Here is a 15461-nt window from a genome sequence, read left to right as displayed (position 1 = left end):
TTCTTCATCTTGGAATTTCTGCTGAAAAAATTCAAAACAACTCGAGCTGGCTTTTGTTGTTTCATGATCCCTCATCATCTTGGCACCATTTTCAAGCACCATTTCCCCACTGTAAGCACAGCACGCATCTGTTTTCATTAAAGCTCAGCCATGGCAGATCTGGATTGAGGCCATTCCAAGCACTCTTGAGCCAAAGTTCTTCAACCATTCATCATCTGGGAACTTTGTGAGCACCTGTTTCGAGCCAACAAAGCCAAACAACCATTACATCTCAGTTGTTCCTCAAATCAAGTGAGTTTTCGACCTCTTTGTTTTTCCAAACCATGTTATGCCTTATGTAGAGTTTACCTTGCTGGTCATTATGAGCTTTGAGTTGATGAAAATGGTCAAGTATTTAGCAAGTTATGTTGTTTTAAAGTTTCATATGTGAATGATGTTTTGCTTAGTTCTTCCATTGCTAGCTCGATTTCATGATTTTTGATGTTAGGATGTTGATAAGGTTTGTTTAGTGTTTCGATTGCTGTGCTTGATTTCATTTTCTGGGCCAAATTCATTTCCACGATTTTGGTTGAGTGAGGAAGATGACACTGTTGCGTTGAAACCCTAAAATGCATTTCCAGCTTTCCTGTTCACGTTGCATGGTACTGTTTCATTGAACCGGCCAATCAAAACATTCCGTTTCCATGCGCAAAACGCCGCGTTTTGTTAAGTGACTTCAATAATTTCAAAAATGCCCCTGGTCGTACCCCTTTGACCCATTAATCCATGTTGTTTTATTTATTTGTTTCATTTTGATGCACCAACTTACAAAAATCATAACTCATCCATTTTAAATCCAATTTTTATGAAATTTTTTGCATTATGCTCTGCTTGATCTCTACTTTTTTATCATGATTTTTCCAGAATTTTTGGATGAGTGTATTTTTTATTATGCTAGGGTTTGTGACATGTGTTCATATTTTGTACCTTTTACCAAAACCTTTGTGAAATGATGATGCATTATCCAATGGCCCTGAAATTTTTTGTGCATAAATTAGACACATCCATGGTGATTTTGGTGTAGAGTTTGTGAATTTATCTTATCTGGTTGTTGAGTTATGAATTTTTGAATTAGGGTGTGACAATTTGTGTCACACCATTGATATGCAACTTCATGATTTTTGATACCATGCTTCCTGACCTTAAATTGATGTGAATTTTTGCATGATTGTACTCTTGTATGTCTAGTTCACATGTGAATTTTCTTGGAATTATTTGTGGCATTTCCTAATTGTTTGAGATTTTCTCCCCTGTTTGACCAAAATGTTGACTTGTGTGATACATGTTGCCATTTCCTTTGTGAAATTCTCATACCTTATTGGATGGACATGAAATTTGACATGTGACTAGTAGACATCTTAAGCTTTGCCATGGTGTTGATCCCATTCATTTATCATTTGTTATCACTGATTTATGAATTTTTCAAGTTGATACATGTTTGGTTGACTTCTTTGAGCATGCTTAAACTTGCCTTGACTTTCTGATTTTCATTGACCATCTTCCCATGATCCAAATGAGCTGAAATTTTATATGCATGTCATGTTATGGATTGTGATTGATCATAAATTATTTGATGATTTTTGGAATTGATTATGTTTGGTTTTGGTTTAAGTCTTGCTGTTGACTTCTATGAGCTTTCATTTGCCATGCTTTGACTTCTTTTGCTTATGAAATCACGATGAGGAATGATATGCATGTGGGGCCAATTGAGTTTGTTTCTTGAATGTTTAAACTTGATTTTTATTGGATATCACTTGCTGTTTTGACTTTCTCATCCCCTTTTGACCCTAGGCTTGTCCTAGTGGTCCTGTTGCTTATGTTTGAGTTCATGTTTTCAGGTTAAGCAACAATGCTCCAAAAAGATCATACAAATTTGATTAAGCTTGATTGTTTATCATGAGCTAACATCTTTGTTTTGTAGGTGGCTTGACTCATATGATTTGAGTCTTATGCTTTGCACATTCATCTGATTATGTTGACTGTTAATTCTATTCTCCTTTTGCTTTAACTTTTGAATTGTGTACTGATTCTGTTTGACTATTTCAGGTACCATTAGTTGCTTAGTTCTTTGAACTTGCTTTGCTTTGCTTTATAGCAATTTGCATTGAGGTATAATTCCTTATTCTTCATGTAGTCTGGAAGACCTGGCCTGTTACTTGGCCAGGCAACTGTCTGAAGTCCTCCTTAAGAGGCAATGCTTGTGTGTGTTTACTTTTGTCCCAAGCAGGAAAAGTCCTTTAAATAAGGCAATTGGTAGATCAAAGAGATAAGCAACCTATCTCCTACTATTCTGTGAGTCTTCTCCTTGCTCCCATTACATGGTTGTAGCATTGAGATCCAAACCCAAGATCTATAGAGTCTAATATGTGGAGAGAGTTCCTACTTTCTGAACTCCCACACCTTCTGATATTCAAATGCTCTCCCTGACCAGGGATAAGAGCAATGAGGCACACCCCTCATATCCTTTCATCTGCTTCACCTTAGCCCCTCAATGGCAAGGTTAAGAGCACCAGTAACCCTATTCCAGTTGGCTTCAATGCCTAACCCTTTTGTATGAGCCTCCTTGTTTGGATATAGTGTGTGCTGAATGCTTTCATTGATTGATTGTTGTTTCATATGCACATGTTTGCTTGTATGCTCTATGCATTTATCATCATTAATTGCTCATTAGTGCATGATCATTTCATTTGTCTTTGTGACATTATCATTGTTGTTTACCCATTGAGGACAGTTGTAAGACCATCCTTTGGTTATTGTTCCTATGATGTGGAAGTAAGTATAAGACCATTTCATTGGCCACTCATTTTATCTTTGCTTGATGCATTTGGTTGTATGTGAGGATGCAATTATAAGCCCGTGTAATTTGGCATTTGCTTTCCTATGATCATATGTTGCTTTGCTTGTTTGTATGTGAGGATACAATTATAAGTCCGTGTAATTTGGCATTTGTATTCCTAGGACCATACTGTGGAGGTTAGAGTAAGCCCAGATAGATTGGCATCTGACATCCAAATGTTGTTCTGTTTTAGGAGATTGGTATAAGCCCAGTGATTGGCATCCGGTATCCACTTTATTTTCTTTGTTGAGGAGATTAGTGTAAGTCCATAGAGTGGCCTCTGATATCCAGTTCTGTTTTAGGAGATTGGTATAAGCCCAGTGATTGGCATCCGGTAACCGCTTTTGTTGACTTTCTTTGTTTGTTTGTTATTATCCATTGCTTATTCCAAAGGACACACTTGGATCATCTCCTATATGATTTCAAGAGGTGAACCTTCTAAGAAGTTTTATAATCCATCTTCATCCATTCATCCCCATTATGTCCTAAAACCTTTTCACACTTTGATTTCAAACTTGACATTGATATTGTGCAAACATCTTCATGTTTTCAAATTAAAAACCTGGACCCCAAGTCCTTGACTTTTTCAAAACTCCATTTCATAAAACTTCTTTGAATTAATCTTAATCATACTTTGACTCTACTTTCATAATCATAATCAATTAACTTCACCCATTCACTTGTTTTGGCTTTGTCCATTGTTAATCTTTTCATACATTAGCCATAGGTTTGATTTATCCTAGTTGGTTGATGTCAATCTCACCTATTTGTCCTTAGTTGATTGAATCGTAAGTCTTCCTTGCTTATTATAGGGTTAACCCCTCACTAGCAAGTTGAAGCTGTTCTCACATGGTGGACTTGTTGTTTGTATAAGGTTGAGTTTTCTCCCGTGGATAACGTAAGACCTTAGGGCTTGTGTTTAAAATTGAATCCACCCACTTTTGGAAATCTTTTAGCCGAACTACGGCGTTTTGATCCTTACCTTTGATGGAAGGTACGTAGGCAACGGGTTCATCCGTTCGAACACAAAAATAATAAAATGTACATTCTTTTCTCATTATCTCAATCATGTTTGCACAATAAATATTTCATAACAAATAACAATTTTATACAACAAGTGTGAAAAGGGCTCCCTAGGAGTACCTAGGACGTGATGGGTGCCTAACACCTTCCCATTGCGTAATTTACCCCTTACCCAGACTCTCTGATCTTTTTATTAGTTTTCTACGTGTAAAACTTCTTAGGCTTTTGTTCGCTTTTTAGCCAGTCCTTTGGATAAATAAAAGTGCGGTGGCGACTCGAAATTTCATTGTATGCTTTGCTTATGGTTTAATCGATAAATCATATAGCGACGAATACACCGCTACACAAGGTAAACCATACAAAGTCGAGTCGCCACCGCACTTCTATTTATCCAAAGGAATGGTTAGAAAGTGAACAAAAACCTAAAAGTTTTAACAAAAACTAGTAAAAGAAATAGAGATCTGGGTAAGGGGGTTGGTTATGCAATGGGAAGGTATTAGGAACCCAAAACATCCTAGGTACTCCTACGGAGCCCTTTTCACAATTGTTGTAAAGGTTGTTTGTTTTTGTGAGAATTTATTTGTGCAAACATGATCGAAGGGATGAGAGAAGAATATACAAGTTTATTTACATTTTGTGTTTGAATGGATGAACCCATTGCCTACGTACCATCTTAAAAAAGATTAGGATCAAAACCTCGTAGTTCGGGGTAAAAATCTCAAAATGAGTGAGTGGATTGATTGGTCCAAAAGCCTTAAGGTCTTTTGTTATCAAAGGGAGAAAACTCAACCTGAAACCACAAGTCCACCATGTGAGGATAGCTTCAACATGCTAGTGAGGGGTTAACTCTATAATAAGCATGGAAGGCTCATTGTCCATCACTAAGGACATAAGTGAGTATTACATCCACTACAAAGATAACTCAAACCTAATAGCTAAAGGTTATGGAAAATTTGATTAAGAAAGTGGCCATTGAAACCACAAAAGAAATTTGAATGGGTTATATTTACCAATTAGAAGTATATACAAAAATGGTCAAAGTGGATTAAAAGGTTCAATTCAAAATAAGTATTATGAAAAGGAAGTTTGAAAATCAAAAGCATAAGGCTTAGGTTTCTAATGTTGAAAACAAAAGTCAAATGTTTGCACAAGGAGTTTTTGGCTTGGGTTAGAGTGGAGGGAAGAAGAAGAAGGGCTAAGTCCTAAATAAAACAAAAAGGTAAGGGATAAGAAAATGAACCACACTAGGAGTTCCTCTCTTGAGATCATATTGATGATCCAAGTAGCTCCCATCCTTTGGAATAAGCAATCACAAGCAAATATTTCAAGCAATCAAACACACAAATCAAGCTTCTAGGAATCCTCCAATGGCTTTGGTATCTCTCACTTTGGATGCTCATGGTAATGGTTCCTCAAAGTTACTCAAGGTTGGAATCCCTAGCACAAGAAAACACACATCAAAAAGTTCTATAAACAATCAAAGAATGGACAAGAGGGAGTTTAGAATATGGTCCTTTCAAAGTTCTTCCTTGAGCTTTAAGCATTCTAAAGGCAGGAGGCCTAGTTGCTCTTTGACATTTAAGCACTCTAAAGGCATGTGGCCTAGTTGCTATTCAAATTCCATTTGCTTGGGTAGGGTCCTAAATTCTAAGTCCTTATTGTCCAATCATTTGCATTTGAGTCACAACAAACAGACAAAATACAAGCACAAAAGATATATTCACAATTATGTACCCAAGTGGGCAAAAGGCAAATGGCATTAACATAAACATGTGCTCCAATGAACAAAGGAAAAAGCAAATGGATAATATGTGCAAGAATTGTAAATTTCATAAAAGTAAATTGCATAAAGTAAAATGTTAGTTGTTAGTGGTTAATGGTTAGTATGCCATAAGGCAAAAATTTAGCGCTATGTTAAGCAATCGTAATTGGACTTATGTAGAAGTCACAACTATCTGAGGCCGGTCAATAATAATGTAGGCAACAAACACAAGTTAGGAGTCTTGATTAGTGAACCAAGTCCCTACAACTTGCCATGCCAAAAAGAAGAAGAGAAATGATCTTGTATTGGTTTAAGCCATTTGCATGATTTAAAAGACAACATATCCTTAATGCAAAGCCATTCACTTGATCAATTGATCAAGATGAATTAGATTTGAATCAAGGAATGTTAAATCTCCCTAATCAATGCTAACTTATCAACCTTCAACTCATTGATCAAAAAGAAAAAGGAGTAGAAGAAGAAGAAGGAGAAGATGGATAAGAAAAAATGGGAATGACAAAATAAAATGCATTAAATGGAATACCATGTACCAATCCTCATATGTTGACCAATAACATTGAAAGTCAAGGTCAAACAATCAAGAACAGAAGTGAGATGAAGATTGGAAGTCAAGAAATGAATAGAATATTTTTGGCATTTTTTAATATTAAAATAAACTTGAATAAAAAATAAAAAAAGAAAGGTCAAACTTCAAAATCACTTCAAATCAACCTTGAAAGGTCCAAGTGATTTATCCTAAGTTCAACAAGGTCAAACAAAGTTTGACAAAAAAAATCAGCATTTTTAAAAGTCATAAACTATTTTTAATCAATTAAAAATGAATAAAAATAACCTAATTGAACTAAAATCTCAAATAAATCTCAAATCAATTCAAAAATTGATGAGAATATTTTTCATAGATCCATCATCATTCAAAGAGGTTAGGAAAATATTTTTGTATTTTTTGAATATCAAAAACTATTTAAAATGAATTAAAAATAACCATAAAAGAGAAAATTCACAAAAAATATCAAATGATGAAATAAAAAAAATTAAAAATCAGAAATAGAAACTAGAATTTATTTGGGAAATAATGCAATTGGTCCCATATTTTTTGGATTAAAAATGAAAGAGATATTAATTTTTGAAAATAATTGGAATTAAAGAAAATAAAATGAAAATAAAACAGAAAATAGAAATTGCAAAAAGCGTGGACCGTCTGATCTAAGCTCATTAATTGAGCTGGCAAATCAAGAGGCCAGGAAGCGCGCGCATATGAAACACCAGAGTCAATGCGTGCACACGGGAAAGAATAAAAAGTCATAAAAGGCAATGGCTAAGATTGCATCTGGAAATCAGATCAAGCGGTCCAGATTCAAACTGGACACGATGAAGCCACCGGAAACTTCATCTTCTCCGGTGAACTTCCCAGATTCCGGCCACTTCACAAAAACTGCAGAAACGCAAATGGCCACCAAATGAGGCGATCTATATATCAATCGAAAGAGGAAGTGATGTACATCACTCCTATACCATGTACTTCCACTCTAGATCCCTATAAATGGAGAAATCAGAGCTGGAAGTATGATGGTGTTCATCATGAACTTCATGTTTTTGCAAAATTGAAAGCACAAATCAAATGCCTCTATTGAGAGGACTTCAGCCAACATTAGATCCAAGCAAAAAGGTCAATGGATGAAGAGAATCGAGGAAATTACCAGTTGGAGTGCAAGCTTGAGTTCTGGTGAATTGAGCATGAAACCTTGCTTGCTTTATTAAAACAGAAGTCCAATGGATCAAGGTGAAGAGGTCTAGGAACTTTTAGATCTAAGAAAACAGTCAAGGAAACTGAATTCTAGATCTGAATTTTTTAGAGAAAAGAGAGAGTTCCTTTGGTGTGAGGGTGGGGATTCAATCCAACAGAGTTTTAGGCGCCTTCAGGTTGAAGAAATAAGAGGCCAGGGCATTGTATTTATAGCTGAGTAAGGCTGAATTGCATGATCAAATCGTGTGCATGGATGGAAAGGGCCTCCATGCATGGGCCTGTACAGGCGCATGGAGGGCCCAATTCCACTTGGTTTTGGAAGCTGATCATCATCATGTACAAATTGGACGTGTAGATTGTGTATTAATGGATCATGCATGGTAATTGGAATGATTTTTCAAAAACGCACTATTTCATTGAAGCCTTCGAAAATGCCATGTCCAAAACCAAAATGCAAGCTTATGAGTAATGGTTGGAAAGCTTATTGCATAAGGAACAAATGTCATGTTGATCAAAATTTCATTTGGGCCTTGGAAATTAGTGAAATTTGAGCTTGAAGGGTGATGTGCAAAACATGTCAAGGCAAGGTTTCAAGCCCTTCTGTTTTGATGATGAAAGCTCCAAATGTAAAAACCTCCAACATCAACGTTGTAGATCTTTTCAAGACAATCAAAATGGAATTAAATTTTGCATCATTTGGAATTTTGATGAAAGAGTTATGGGCACTTGAAGTTGGACTTTTTTGACTTTTAATGCCTTTGGTCAAAAAGGACCTATAATGTATTGCATTATCACATGTATTTTCTTTGAGATTTTGAAATTTTGTTCAAAATAACATTTGAATTAGATATCTTAAGATTTCCAATGCATTTGATCCCACCTAAAAATCATAAAAAATGAGTGAGTTATGTCCTTGGGAAGTTGACCCAAAATTAGGGTTTCAGTCAAAATGACCTATAATGTATTGGAATGGAAGATGGTCTTTCAAGCTTCAAATAAATTTTTGATGAACATGAAAGTTGTTCATATTGTCCTTAAGAACATTTTTTCTTTTGGAACCATCTCTATTTGACCAACACATAAAAGGTTAGGTCTCAGTGCATTTCAAAATAGTCAGATGAATTGACTGATCAACTTCTCAAGTCCATGACTCATACCTTGATGAATTGATGATTGAGGACACTCAAATAAGTTCAAATATGAATCAAATGATGAGTTAAAGAACTTCCCTTGATTGTATTTGACCATGGGCCGAGGTTGCTTCATGAGCAAGGCATTGTGGTGTATAGATGAAATTAGGGCTTCTCTGGGGAACAACCTCAAATCCTTTGACTTGTCTTGATCAAACATGATGAATTGAGATACTAGGGAGGCATATTTTATGGATGAGAGCTTTGGGAACCATTATCATGCTTGCTTCCACCTCCTCTTGGCTATGTCTTTGTACCAATGACCTTCTAGAAGCTCTTGATCTTGTGATTGCTCAAGCTACACACAAAGGATGTTATTGACATATTTTTGTGCTTTTGGTTAGTAAACAAAATGAGAAAAGCAATGATATACAATTCAAGCATGCTTGGTGATTTCAAACCACTCACAAAGAGTCCCACCCAAAGGTAAGGGGAACCAAGATGCTCAATGATCCTTGAGGCTATGCAAATGCAATGTATGATGCCATGAGGGATCTTAAGGACAAAATTGGGGTCTTACAAATGCCCCTATTTAAGGTCATTCTAGCCGGAGAAGGGAAGGTTAAAATCTTCGTCTCGACGAGGTAGAATAGGCTTAAATAATAATAAAGAGACGAATTTTGGTCCCTAAGAGACCTCATGATGCAGATGTATGTATGCAAAAGGTAATACTCTGTGGGGAATGCATGTCCACAAAGATAAAGATTAAGAGGAAATTGACGACTCCCATGAATAATTCATTCTATGGGGTAGAGACTCTACTGGGGAGTAAAGGACTGAAATCGCGTGAGCAGGTCACGACTCAAAGCTGGGGAACATAATTTCCAAATGGAATAAATCCATTGGAAAGACTCGAGCTGACTCAAAGATGCATGTATTGGGGAATATGCCAATACAGCGAAATTATCCACAATGGATACCTCGGATAAAAATCCGGACGAAGGCAATCCACTAAGGAACTTCGCTGGGGATGTCTAAAAAGACTCTCCTGGGGAAGTAGTGGGATGAGGTATTACCGGTTACTGGGTAATAAGCTCAAAGAGACATGTGATCCGAACGCCGGTATAAGGGCGAGAGATACAACATGCTCAGGAAGAAATGAATATCTAAGACCGGTATAAGGATGAGAGATATCAAAACTTCAACACATCTGAGGAAGACCTAAAAAAGGTATATTTCCACTCAGGAACTCTGACTCCACAGGGGACAAAAGTCATAATAGGGAGCAGAAAGGAAGGAACACTAGGGATACCGGTTACTGGGCATATAATAGGTGACCAACCAAGACGTGAATTGGGGAATATTTCCAAAACACTCATCATCCAAAAGAGGGCTACAAGCAAACTCGATTATGGGATGGATATTCGATTCCGCAAAGGGGATACGAATCTTACTCGACTGGAGAAGAGCAAAAGGCTTCAACCAAAGAGTGCATGAGATATATTGTCTATTACCGTCAGAACGTAGATAATATACTCGCATGGAAGATTATCCACAACCGGTTACTGGGTTAATAAAGGATAAATCTACCGAAAAGAAAAGGCATCGGGATACCGAAACTAGGTATATAATGATGACCAATTCAAGAAAGAAACAATCGTTACCAACAACAAGGTAAACGAGATGACTCGCTGGGGATAAATTGCGTAATCAGGGCAATTATCCAGGCAAAAAGGGCATATCAACACCGAATATTGGATGAAGATAACCGTCAAGGAGGGGATTACACCTACCGGATACTGGGTAGGAAACCACAGAAAAGTAACCGTCATCGATTACGATGAACAAAAGGTTAACTCTGCAAAGGGAAAGAGAATAGGGTTTACAACTACCGGTATAAGGGTAGAAAACCACAGACTCCGCCGGGGATAACATGAATGATTACTAATTACTGAGCAATTATTCATTTATACCACAGGGAAGATAAAGGAAACAGTCACAAGAGCCAATTTAGGATCAAACCAAAGAGGCAAACTGAATCAAGACTCGTCCTAATGAGGCTATAACTCAAAAGGGAAACCCATCCCAATATATGTGTTGGGAGGAAACAGAAACAATCATCATCCACGAGGATATATCTCAGTGGGGAATGTGGAGGAAAGGATAAACGCTTTCTGCCTATGGAGCTGACTCTATATGGAGAGATCAGACACACACATCTTCTAGGGGAGATATATATCACCAAATAGCAGGAGATAATAAACGGCGATATATGGCAAAGAATGTAACATGAATATCTGAATGTTATAATTATGCATGTATATGTGTGATTTATGTTTGATGAATGCTGACAAACAGACATATCTAACACACACTGGTCCAGGAATCAACCATCTGGTACTACATCTCGAGAGAGAAAGCCAGGATCACCGAAGAGTATCCAATCTAACGGGGATCAGAGATACCAGGAAACAACAATATCTCTGTAGGGGATGAATCATCACAGATAAAATCCACCACACCAATAACTCTACTGGGGATTTTTCCGAGGAAATGAAGGAATAATGGGGGCCAACCACCAAATATCGAACCTTCGAAAGAGAACACATCTGCTGAGGAGGAAAGATCACTACTCTGCTGCAGGGAGGGGAGGGGAATAACCTCAACAAGCACTTTACTCGGTGGGCTAAACCACAACAATATTCAGGGGAAGAGGATACAGTCATGCCAGGAATATGAACAAATGTCTTACCCTGTTGGAGATCATACCACCCTTGGGAGAGCACTGAGGATCTCTTAAGTATCTTTCCGTCTTTGTGAATGTTCACTTTGTTTTAAAAACAATTTATGAAAAATTTATTTATTTAAAACAATGATAATTTCTCAATTAAGCATGTAAAACATTTGTTGAATAGAAACAAAATAAGAGTCCAAATAATTGGATAAAGGCTCAAATTTATTTGATGGAATGGTAGTCTGCAAACGGCAAGACCCCATAGATCTTTACAAATTTGAAATCGGTGATATATATTAAAAGAGGGCTACAATGAACATAATGACCATTTCTCCACCAATTCCGAATCTGATGTATTTGAAGCTTCAGTTGATGATGACTGAGCAAGAATCTCTGACGAATTCGGTTACTTGCCAAATCCCTAATTTTTGCCTAGATTGCCCCAGGATGAGGTATTCAATCTAGCGGGATATATATCTTTTTTTTTGTCTCTAACTTTTGCCTGGATCGCCCTTTCGGGTTTTCAATCCATCGAGACGCTCATTTTTGCCTAAGTCGCCCTTTCGGGTTTTCAACATAGCGAGCTATTTTGTTTTTACTTTTAGGCGAAGTATTTCTTGACTGCATCTGAATTCACAGGACGAGTGAAATCCTCCCCATCCATAGTTGTAAGTATCAAAGCACCGCCTGAAAAGGCTCTCTTGACAACATATGGACCTTCATAGTTTGGAGTCCACTTGCCCCTGGAATCGGGCGCGAAAGACAAGACTTTCTTGAGCACAAGGTCACCTTCTTGGAACACATGAGGCTTGACCTTCTTATCAAAAGCTTTCTTCATTCTCTGTTGATATAACTGACCATGGCACATGGCAGTCAATCTCTTCGCTTCAATCAAATTTAGCTGGTCATAACGACTCTGAACCCATTCAGCATCAGTCAACTTGGCTTCCATCAAGACTCTTATTGATGGGATCTCCACCTCTACTGGGAGCATAGCCTCCATGCCATAAACAAGAGAGAAAGGGGTTGCCCCTGTTGAAGTGCGGACAGATGTACGATATCCATGCAAAGCAAATGGCAGCATCTCATGCCAATCTTTGTATGTAACAACCATCTTCTAGATAATCTTCTTGATATTCTTGTTAGCAACTTCAACAACCCCATTCATCTTGGGTCTGTAAGGAGAAGAATTATGGTGTGCTATCTTGAACTCACTACATAATTCTTTCATCATCTTGTTGTTCAGGTTAGATCCATTATCAGTAATAATCTTATCTGGCACACCATAGCGGCATATGAGTTGATTCTTGATAAACTTCACAACCACCTGCCTGGTCACATTTGCATACGATGCCGCTTCAACCCATTTGGTGAAGTAATCAATTGCTACGAGAATAAATCGGTGTCCATTGGACGCTTTCGGGTCTATCATGCCGATCATGTCAATTCCCCACATGGAGAAAGGCCATGGTGATGAAATCACATTCAGAAGTGTCGGGGGAATATGAATCTTATCCGCATAAATCTGACACTTATGACATTTCTTCAATTATTTGCAGCAGTCAGACTCCATTGTCAGCCAATAGTAGCCTGCTCTCAACATCTTTCTAGCCATGGCATGTCCATTGGAATGAGTACCAAATGAACCCTCATGGACCTCAGTCATTAACAGGTCTGCTTCGTGTCTATCCACGCATCTGAGCAGAACCATGTCAGAATTCCTCTTGTAAAGCACATCGCCATTGAGGTAGAAACTGCCTGACAATCTCCTCAAAGTCTTCCTATCTTTCACAGATGCCCCAGGCGGGTAGATCTGGCTCTGAAGGAAACACTTGATATCATAATACCATGGTTTGTCATCTTTCACTTCTTCTAATGCAAATACATGAGCTGGTCTGTCCAAGCGCATCATGGTAATATTGGGGACTTCATTCCAATATTTCACCACAATCATTGAAACAAGTGTAGCAAGAGCGTCTGCCATCTGATTCTCGTCTCGAGGAATATGATGGAATTCAACCTCAGTAAAGAATGTTGAAATCCTCCTCGCATAATCCCTATATGGAATGAGACCAGGCTGATTCGTTTCCCATTCACCCTTAATCTGATTAACAACGAGGGCCGAATCACCATATAATCAAGATGTTTGATCCTAAGATCAATGCACTCCTTCAATCCCATAATACAGGCCTCATACTCTGCCATATTATTCGTGCATTTGAAAGTTAGCCTTGCTGTAAAAGGAATATGTGTGCCCTGAGGAGTAATGATCATTGCCCCAATACCATTTCCATACTGATTTACAGCGCCATCAAACACCATACTCCATCTGGAACCAGGTTCTGGCCCTTCATCAAGTGTAGGCTCATCACAATCTTTCATTTTCAAATACAGAATCTCCTCATCTGGGAAGTCATACTGAACTGACTGATAATCCTCGATCGGCTGGTGTGCCAAGTGGTCAGCCAAGATACTACCTTTGATAGGTTTTTGAGCTCGATACTCAATATCATACTCAGACAACAACATCTGCCAACTAGCGATTCTCCAAGTTAAAGCAGGCTTCTCAAATATGTACTTGATTGGATCCATTCTGGATATCAACCAAGTCGTATGATTTATCATATACTAGCGTAAGCGCTTAGCAGCCCAAGCCAAAGCACAACATGTTTTTTCAAGCATTGAGTATCGAGACTCACAATCAGTGAACTTCTTACTCAGGTAGTAGATGGCATATTCTTTCTTTCCTGATTCGTCTTGCTGACCCGGGACACAACCCATTGAATCTTCGAGAACAGTTAAGTACATAATCAAGGGTCTCCCTTCCACAGGCGGGAAAATCGGAGGCTCAGACAGATACTCTTTAATACTGTCAAAGGCTTTCTGGCAGTCCTCGGTCCAATCATGAGACTGATCTTTCCGGAGGAGCTTGAATATTGGCGCACATGTGGCAGTCATGTGGGATATAAATCTGGAAATGTAATTCAAGCGGCCAAGAAAACCTCGGACTTGCTTTTCAGTTTTGGGCGCAGGCATCTCTTGTATTGCTTTGACCTTGGCAGGATCAACCTCAATACCTCTTTCCCTGACGATGAAGCCCAATAACTTGCCAGAACGGACTCCAAATGTACACTTGTTGGGATTCAGACGAAGCTTATACTTCCTCAAACGCAGAAAAAGTTTCAACAGGTGCTTTACATGTTCAACTTCCGTTCTTGACTTAGCAATCATATCATCAACATACACCTCAATATCCTTATGTATCATATCATGGAACAAGGTAGTCATAGCTCGTTGATACGTGGCTCCGGCGTTCTTCAAACCAAAGGGCATCACTCGATAACAGAATGTTCCTCAAGGTGTGATGAATGTTGTCTTCTTCATATCCTCGGGTGCCATCTTAATTTGATTATATCCGGAAAATCCGTCCATAAACGAGAAGACTTTGAATTTAGCTGTATTATCTACCAACATATCAATATGTGGTAGAGGGAAATCATCTTTCGGACTAGCTTTATTCAAGTCTCTATAGTCCACACACATCCGGACTTTTCCATCTTTCTTAGGCACGGGCACAATATTGGCCACCCATTGAGGATATGTAGAAGTCACCAGAAACCCCACATCAATTTGCTTATGAACTTCTTCTTTAATCTTCACTACCATATCAGGATGGGTTCTTCTGAGCTTCTGCTTCACAGGCACGCACTCAGGCTTCAAAGGCAAGAAATGTTGTACGATATCAGTATCTAGACCAGGCATGTCTTCATACGACTAGGCGAAGACATCGACGTATTCTCGTAGCAATTCTATCAACCCCTTCTTAACAGATTCTTCCAGGAGTGCCCCAATCTTGACCTCTCGCACACAAACTTCAGACCCCAAGTTGACTGTTTCTAAATTCTCAAGATGCGGCTGAATGATCTTCTCTTCATGCTCAAGTAGACGGGTGATCTCATCAGGAATCTCTTCAACATCATCTTCCTCTGCCTCAAATATAGGGAATTCAAAATTAGGAGATGGTGTTGGGTCATTATGTTCAATGGGTCTAGAAATCAACCTGCATAATGATTTTGGATATGAAAAGCTTTAGAAATCAAACAAGGAAAATCATTATACAGATGAAAAGATTGTTTTTATTTTATTTTTAGGGTTTTATGTGATCACCAATT

This window comes from Lathyrus oleraceus, chromosome 3, assembly GCF_024323335.1.
Source record: "Lathyrus oleraceus cultivar Zhongwan6 chromosome 3, CAAS_Psat_ZW6_1.0, whole genome shotgun sequence".
In the NCBI taxonomy this organism is placed as follows: domain Eukaryota; kingdom Viridiplantae; phylum Streptophyta; class Magnoliopsida; order Fabales; family Fabaceae; genus Lathyrus; species Lathyrus oleraceus.
Note: the sequence above shows the minus strand (reverse complement) of the source record.